Genomic DNA, 9,365 nt, shown 5'->3' with positions numbered 1-9,365 from the left:
TATCTAAGGATGGTACTATAGAACGCCACCTCAAGGTAGGCCTAGTGGCGCCATCTCTTGGTCAGGCCGGAAACTTATCAATCCACCCTCGTATAAATATTGTTGCATTTATTTACTATAACGGTATGAAGCATTTTATGCATGCACAAAAAACTCGGCTATGACATGGTTAAAGGAAATAATTCTTTTGTCCAAAAACTTGATTAGTAAGCTGTCACTTGGACATGTGAAGCATTTTATATTTATTAATGGACACATTTAAAGCATTCGGCTTATTAATCTTTTTTAAATTGAAAACAGTTTTTATAATAATCTGCGCATAAAGTGATTTGAATAACTGTAGAATGTATTACAAAAATAGAACAAATTATATCACAAGGAATCCTATTTTGAAAGTCGAACTTCCAAATACACTCTTTTAAAATTAAGTAGTATCATTTCACTTGTTGAAACAGCTAGAAGTGTTTCACGGACAAGCAGTGATATTTGACTGGTTCAGTCACTGGAATTCCATCACTGGTTTAATCAGCGCGGATCACAGATTACTCAGTGCCTGTTAGGCATGACACTTATCATTCAAGACTTTGGTGCTAATCTTTACAAAATTATCTTTTAAACCCTCACTTTACCCTCACACCAATAAATGAGAGCCGCCCTACCGAAAGAAATCTCTGAGTTTTCTTTAGCGAAATAGCCTGGCCCATCTGAGTCTATAAACAAAGTCGATTTGAAACAAAATAGTCTCGGAGATAGTTTGAGAGAATTGGGTCCTTTTCAAGATCCTTTTAGTGGTCCTTTTAAGAGTGGTGCGACGGTAATATAACATACCTTTTGTATTCGTCACGTACCGGGCAGGCGAGTTATTTACAGTAGTTGGTCGTGGCTAATCCGTTCTCCCCTTTTAAATTTCTCTTCAAATTATTAACACTTTTTTTAATTGATGAATTTTCTCATTATACTTATTTATAATTATAACTTATATACTGATATACAATTTTCTAGTTGAATTAAAAAATGTTGTCTTTTTTGGCGTATCTCATTCCATTTACGAGAAACGTTCTATTAATTCCAATTTTAAGCATTAAAAAAAAAGTTAGATATCTGAAGTCATCGAAACCCATAGATTCCGAATTATTATGTTCTAGGGCGTTAACTATGAAAATTAAAAAAATCTACTTCTAAACTTTAATCCGTAAGCTTAACAAAGGACCCTTGAGTGTCGGCTACTCTATTGAGATAGCCTCTCTGCTTGTTATTTATGATCGTATTCTTATTTCAATTTCGGAAAGGATATTTTAAAGCCTTCAGATCATTTAAACGAGCTTCCTGGACTTTTAAAAATATCTACCTGAGTGCCTGCGGAGAATTTCTTTGAGCTTTTTTGACCTAAAGAATTTTTAGTATATACTCAAAGATTTTTTCGGTAGGGCGGGCTGCAAATATGATGGGATATAATGCATCGCATCTATATGCGGGTAGACTCGTAATCATCATTACGTTAATGTATAGCGTCGCTTTAAGAAAAATCTAAGTGACAAAGGGCCAGCCCCACTTTCAAACGAAAGATATTATATCCACAGCTTATTGGATCCAGGCTTCAATTATTTCTAACACAAACACCAGTACACAATAATGGCCGTTGTCACTCGAGAAATGCCAAGTCATATCGATAACATGCGCGTACCAGACGGCTGGAGGTGCATTTCTTTGCTGTGTGGAGCGCTGCATGATTGGTCGAGTCTATCATTCGGCATAACCGCTATATTCAGTAACACTTTTTTAGTTGAGTCACTTACTGCTTCACCCAGTCAAGGACGGCAAACCCATGGTTCAAACATTGACCACAATAGTATACTACCTCTTGGGCATGTAGATCATTTTATATTTATGGCAATACTTATTTTACTCATTTGAATCATTCGACTTATCCATTTTTTAGATTCAAGAATAATTATTTGACACTAAATAGTATTTCGATTTATCACTGAGATACCAGAATGAGGTTCCAGGGATTCACAGTTGAACAAGTAGTAGAAGCAAATATATTAGGTCCTAATATCGCCGCAAAAAATCAAGACCCCTCACTTTAGAAGGCAATAACTCCGCAGAAAAAAAATGTGAAGAGGTTCGCATAAGAACCACACGAACCCGCTAAGTTTTCTTAATGAAATAGTGTTTCTCTAATTTGCGTAAAAAATGTCGTCACGAGCTAATTAGCAAAATACAAGTAAAAATGCGGTCGCGAGGCCCATTGTTGAGACACGTTAACTTTCACATGACCCCAGAGCTAAAAATATGTTGGAAAAAATTTTTAAAAATTCTGGAGCGTCCTACAACATGTTCAGAATCCAGTAGAGACCTTAAAATTTAAAAATATTAATAATATTAATGCCTTAAAATGTGTAGTAATGTACCCTGATTTATATTTCGACCACAAAACTGAATAAAAAATTTTATTTCGCGATTAAAGTCGCTCAGAATAATTGGGAGTTTAATAAGGCGAGGCGCGTGGCACAGGCGTAGAAAAAAGTGTAAAAAAAAAGGTCCGTCATATTTCTCAGCGGCAGGCAGTCGTTTTCTTCAGATTTTCCCACAGCTGCTATTCGCTCAGCAGAGCCGTCTCAAAGCTTTGAGGCGAACCAAATAATGGAACTGTCAAGCTAAAAGACAAATTTTGTAGTAATCAGTTGAATATTTAACAAAGTAGTTCATTTACAACCAAGGCAGATGAATACGCACAAATGCGCACATGGAATAGCTCATATAAACAAATCGTTCACGCATTGCAATAGCGAATTAACAGCCTAAAAGCTTCAAAGCTTTAAAACGACCCTGCTGAGCGAGCAGCAGCTGTGGGAAAATCTGGAGAAAACGGATGCCTGTCGCTGAGAAATATGACGGACCTTTTTTTTCTACACTTTTTTCTACGCCTGTGCCACGCGCCTCGCCTCACTAAACTCCGAATTATTCTGAGCGACTTTAATCGCGAAAATAAAATTTTTATTCAGTTTTGTGGTCGAAATATAAATCAAGGTACATTACTACACATTTTAAGCCATTAAACAGCGCGATAGCTCTATTCAATCCCTAAATAAAAACATTCAACAAAAATCCTTGCAAAACTGACATTTTTAAATATTTTAAAATTTAAGATCTCTTCTGGATTCTGAACATGTTGTAGGATACCCCAGAATTTTCAAAAAAAATTTCCAACATATTCTTAGCTCTGGGGTCATATGAAAGTTAACGTGTCTCAACAATGGGCCTCGCGACCGCATTTTTACTTGTATTTTGCTAATTAGCTCGGAACGACATTTTTTTACGCAAATTAGAGAAACACCATTTCATTAAGAAAACTTAGCGGGTTCGTGTGGTTCTTATGCGAACCTCTTCACATTTTTTTCTGCGGAGTTACTGCCTTCTAAAGTGAGGGGTCTTGATTTTTTGCGGCGATATTAGATACGGCATGGGTCAGTGGTGGGGACGGCCGATATATATATCTAACTACATTTTCGACTATATCGAGGTGCTGCCCTCTTCAACTTTTCACCATTTCTATGAAAACCGTTCCTCCTAGCACGTCAGCGGGCGAGGTGGGGTCGGGGCACACACCGAAAGTTGTTGAATTCGAAACCGAACGTGATTTTCTGTTTCTCGTTCTCGCATTCGCCTTCGGCATCACTATAGCAATCTTTGCTATAGTTGAGTCGGTTGGCTGGCTCTGTACGGCCTGTACGCTAAAAATGTTATACACACTGATTTACCTAATTATATTCAAATTAAAGAGAGCCTACAAATATTTTATTTATTATTATTTTAAATTTTCGAGACAATAAATGTAAAAAAAATCTTTTCGTACTTTAGAATTTTAGTTAAATTTCTGAAATTATTTTTAAAAACTAAACTTAAAATTTAAATGAAATTAAGATAAATTAAAAAAATTAATAAAATTTATTTAAATTCCAAATTAAATAAAATTTAGCTAAATTCAATACTTAAATGAAATTTAGGTGAATTTAAGAATTAAATAAAGTTTAGATAAATTAATTTCTCGTCTGGTTTCTTTTCAAAGAGAAATTTTCTAGTTACTAAGTAAATAAGTTTTAAAACAATTCTATTCGTACTTTAAGATTCATTGTAGTGCAATTTTAAAAATTATTTTGTAATACGAAATTTAAAGGTTAAATACAATTTAGATCATTTCAAAAAGTAAATACATGTCAGTTAAATTCAAAATCTAAGTAAAATTTAGTTGAATTTAAGTAAATTTCAGTTAAAATTGTGGATGTTGAATGGTGTTAAATGGTGTTAAATTTAAGTACAATTTAGTTCAATAAAAATGAAACTGTCGTTAAATTTTAAATTTGATTGAATTGAATACAGATATATGTAATTAGGACTCATAGTTCTAAAGTTTTTGGTTTGAAACTTTTCAGAAGTCGACAATGTCAAAATATAAAAGGAAGCGTTTAAACTTCTGCATAACTATTTTTCATGGAAATACTTTACTATCCCACAATTTTATTTCAAATTAGAAGTATGTTAGCAATTAAATAATTATTCCATTCAAAATTATTCAGTTTCGAAAATTGGATTATAATTTCAAAGTCTTTGAAATTAAAATTAAAAATTTAAAAAGAGAAATTTAAATGAAAACAATTAAAATTACAGTGTAATTATTTTCTTTTAGAAGCGTAAGAATAAAATAATAATTATTGAATGAAACTAGTTTATAAATTTAAAATTCAAAATTTCAGTATTTGTAAAATTTCGAATATTCTTCGAGTATAACCTGTGAATTCAAATTATTTAATTTTAAACGTTTTAAATGAAATCACTTATGATTCGGCAATACATTTTTTTCAGCTTTAGGATATAAATAATCTAAAGCTGCAATAAGCAGATTATTCGATTTCAAGCCTCGTGAAAAATTGGAATTAATGCAAATGTATTGATGTAAATGTATTAATGTATTAATTAATGTAAATTTAATGTAATGCCTTTGAAATCTAAAACTTTTTATAAGGAGAGGAATTTTAAATTGAAAGGTTTTAATATATTTTCAGTTTAAAACATTCAAATTCAGTAATTTTATAAACAGAAATTTTAAGAATTGTATTATTTGAAATTTTTTCATAGAGTTGATAAATTAAAAATCCGCCTGCCTCGCGGGCAGATTCTCGTCGCGCGCGGCTCGTTTCGCTCGCAAGTTTGAGCGCGCCTACGGCGCGTGGCGGTCGACTCTCGCGATTCGCGCTCGGATATTTATTCTTTGCATTTGGTATGCTTGAAAAAAACTTTATCAGAAAGATCTCTTTTAGATGGCAGTTTTTACATGCGTCTTAATATTCTGAATTGTCTACTTAATTAAGTATAGTCAAATATTAAGTTTCTCAAATCTCTGTAGACTTTGAGGTACACATTCTCATCGTGACACTCGCGCTGCGCGCTCGATTTCCGACAGACATTATTAAACAGGTTTTGTTGGATTTTTTTCTTGTAACGTTCGTCGTTTTTCCACACATTTTTTTTATTTTATTGTTTTCAACGTTATTTTTCACAAATAAAACAAATCTTTTTTCGTATCCTACATAGTTTGTCCACAAAATGGATTTTTTCTCGATTATTTTTTGTGCAATCAAAATTTGAATTTTAGATTTTTGAAGAAAATCCAAAAATTGGTTATGATAATCTTGTAGGGCTTTCAAAAAGAAATGTTTTTCTTTTTTTGACTTTTTTTCATATCGTGCATTTTTCGACTTCAAATTTTTATTTTCGGTTCATTAAAAAATTTTTGAAAACGCTATAACTCTGAGAATTTTCTTTTTATCGAAAAAAGTAATGCAGATAAATTGTTTATTCTTTTGAATACTATGAATATCCTTACATAGAATTTTTAAATTCAGAAAAAAGTTGTCTCAAAAATTTCCAAAATGCGCTCACTTTTTGAATTTGTATCAAAAATGGCTGGTTCACGAACTTGTCCTTTCTTTTAGGACCTAAAAAAAGTGTGTCAAAGATGAATTTGATTCGTTCATTTTTTCGAGAGTTATCGTGTTTACGGACGGAAGCCCGGCCGGACGCCCGGCCGGACGGACGGACAGACAGACGCTATCGTGAAAATCTGACTTTTGGATTCAGGGGGTCTCGAAACGTGGAGATCCGTTGAAAAACTGTGATGTCAAGTTTCCGACAATTCTAATACTTTCTCAATCATAAATGATGAGAATGTAAAAATACAAGCATTAATATTTTTTAAATTTTGAATATGCCTTAAGTATAATCTGATAAATTTATATTATTTAATTTTAAAGTTTTGAATTGAAAATTGAAATGCAGAATTCTAAATGTTTGTATTTGGGTATTATCAGAGTTTGCAGGCCATTAATTTAAGCCTAATCAAGTTAGATGGCTTACAGTTGTCAATTTTACGATATTAAACCCTTATATTAAAAACCAAATTGAATTTCAATGCTAAAATTTTTAATTGTTTAGGATTTGATTCTTAAATTTAGAATTTGTTCAATGCTTTACATTTTTAATGTTACACTTTCAAACATTTTTCTTAAATTTGAGTCATCGAGAAAAAAATGTTACATTTTAGTAGACACGACTTTTTTTTGCGTAAAAAAATTAATTTAGGAAATACTCCGCGCGCCAAGGTGAACAATTCATCGAGAGGGAAAAATGAGTTAAGCGAAATCTGCTGTTTGCGTGAAGAAACTCACTATCTTCGTTTTGACGTGAGTCTTCTTTACGTATACACTGCAACGCGAAAATGACCCTTACGTCAACCTTTAGAAAGTAACTTTTTTCTCCAAGACGGCAGAAATAATCACGGCTTATCACATTGAAAAAAATTATTTGATAACAAAATTTCTTCACATATTTATTACATGAAAACATTTGTTTTTGTTTACAAGATTTAAGAAGTAAGAAAAAAATCTTAATTGGAATATATTGATTTTTGAAGAACAAGAAGCTTTAAGCATTATAACGCTAGGCATGCATAATTTTAACATATCTTCCTTTTTAATTTAATAAACTCAATATTAAAATGGAAGTTTTAATGTTGTCAGAAATAAATATTCACTTTAACTTCCAGTACCTAGATAACAGTTTTGACTTGTCATGTTCATTGTAACTTTTACATTAAGTCTAATTGTCTACTGTGTTATGAATTGCAGTTAGAAGAAAGTTGTGAGTAATACAATAGAGCGGAATTAAACTTCGGTTTTCAATCAAGATCTTTGAAAAGGAGTATATAATTTTTGAAAAATTAAGTCTGACAAAAAAGTGCCAGATCATGTATTTTTTGGTTCGATTCATAATTTTATTCAAATATGAAACTCCTTCCTAATTTTTTTTTAATTATGCAAGAAATAAACATTGTTAATATCTTTTTCAAATAAAAAAGTGGGGGTTTTTGCATGATTGTTATTATTTTTCTTTAAAAAACCTTTGTTGTTAATGAGGTAATTAATTTATAATGCAAAAGCTTTTAAAATTTTATAAAAGAAACTGAAAGTTAATCCAATATTTAAATTATTAGAAGATAAATTTATTTACGAACAAATTTAAAAAATCAAGTTTTTTATTAAAGGAAAGAATTTAAAATAATTATTTTAGCAAAATCAAAATTTTTTAATGGAATTAAATATGCAAACAGTTAAACAAGTAATGCAACCAAAAGCTTAATCGACCAGCTGGAAAGTATAGTTTTCTATACATGACCGGTGGAGAACATTTTAAAGTTTCAACTTATTTTTCTCAAAAAATACAAAATAAAGAAATAAAGGAAATAGTTAAAGGAAACTAAATAAAAAACTAAGGAAACTTATATATTTATTAAAAATAAAATAAAAACAGCATCAAATTCTTTTAAAAAATATAGACTATTGAAGTACATAATAGTTCTGTGAATTTATAGCATTGGTTTATATTATTTTTCATGGTTGCGGTTTAAAAAATGAAATTAGCTCCTGTATTGAAACAACAAAAAGACGAAAATTATGGCAATTTTTATGTCAAGTTTTAGTATTAAATGATAATAAAAAAAAATTAGGCAAACTTTTTTTGTAAGATTGAGTTACTTCTTATTTCAATTTGAAAAAATGGTTCATATTTATAACATGGCCTAAGCTAAACTGTAGAAGCAAGCCGTAATTTTCTTTGACTTTCGAAAATGCTTCTTACACTTTACAGCTGTTAAAAAACTCATATACTACTTAATTCACTAATATTTAAAAAATGCAACATTTCAGAAGACATTTGTCTAGGTCTACAAGGAAATTTAGGAAACAAAATTTTTTATAAGTTTTTATAAGGAAATTTCTTTTCAGAATTTTTATTTCTTCAACCAGAAAAGAATAGTAAGGACATATTCAACCACAATTCTGGTTGATTTAACCAGACAGCTTTTTTAGTTTATTTAAATTTAAATAAAACTTAACTGTATCTTCAAATTCACTTTTCTACTAATTTCCAAAAAAATTATAACTTAAATAAAAAATTAACTTTTTAATTCAAATTTGTTATTACTATTTTATACAAACATCTTTGCTACATTTTTGGGCATAATTTTGATTTCAAAAAGTCTTTAGAGTTTTTGAATTCCTTCAAGACCTTTTCTACTCAATTAAAATGATTTTTCCATTCACTTATAAAGTAAAATTAGATTATTACCATTTTAAATTTCAAATGCACTATAATTTGGCGCGACCAAATATATAGCTGTCTGTCGCGCCTCTACAAACATGTGGTGGAACCAATCGGTACATGTCGCGCCTCTACAAGTATGTGGCCGAACTAAAAGCAATATATATATGCAGGACCACAAACTTGCCCGCCGCGCTAACTACCGGTATGTGGTGCAACTAATCTCATGCCGTATCTAGGACCCTTTGGTAGAAGTAGAGAAAATTAGAAAATATTTTCACTAAAGGAAACTCGTAATATACTAATGAAAAGTTCCTGCTCAATCTCGAACACGGCGCCACATACACCGCAACCAAGCCTAAACTCTCGCACAAGAGTTTACTTAAATAAGTTTAATGTTATTTATTATTTCAATTACTAATATACCTAGTATACCTCTGTGTGAGTGTAACATATATAGGCGTTTGACTTTTAATTTTCTAGAAGCTAATACTCATAGGGTACTTAATGTAAGTATAGATGGATATCGTGATGTTCTGCACGTCAGAGAAACTTGGTAAAATTTTATGATAAGAACAAAAAACTTTTTGCTATAATCGTTATGCGCAAAAGAACGTTTTGATATTTTTAAAAAGTAACCGAATTGCTGTTAGGCAATTCGGTGTTTCTTTATTAACTTTTTTATACAATTATTGTCGTAGGCAAGA

At 31.0% G+C, this 9,365-nt stretch overlaps 1 long non-coding RNA gene across 1 annotated transcript in view; it reads left to right on the top strand.

Annotated features, from left to right (window-relative positions):
• The window catches only part of LOC117177312, a 100,057-nt gene that overhangs the window by 87,422 nt on the left and 3,270 nt on the right, over positions 1-9,365 (top strand). The gene's annotated exons all lie outside the window — the stretch shown is intronic.

The sequence above is a fragment of the Belonocnema kinseyi genome, chromosome 7 (genome assembly GCF_010883055.1).
Source record: "Belonocnema kinseyi isolate 2016_QV_RU_SX_M_011 chromosome 7, B_treatae_v1, whole genome shotgun sequence".
NCBI classification, from domain to species: domain Eukaryota; kingdom Metazoa; phylum Arthropoda; class Insecta; order Hymenoptera; family Cynipidae; genus Belonocnema; species Belonocnema kinseyi.
This window is presented reverse-complemented; position numbering and strand designations above follow the sequence as displayed.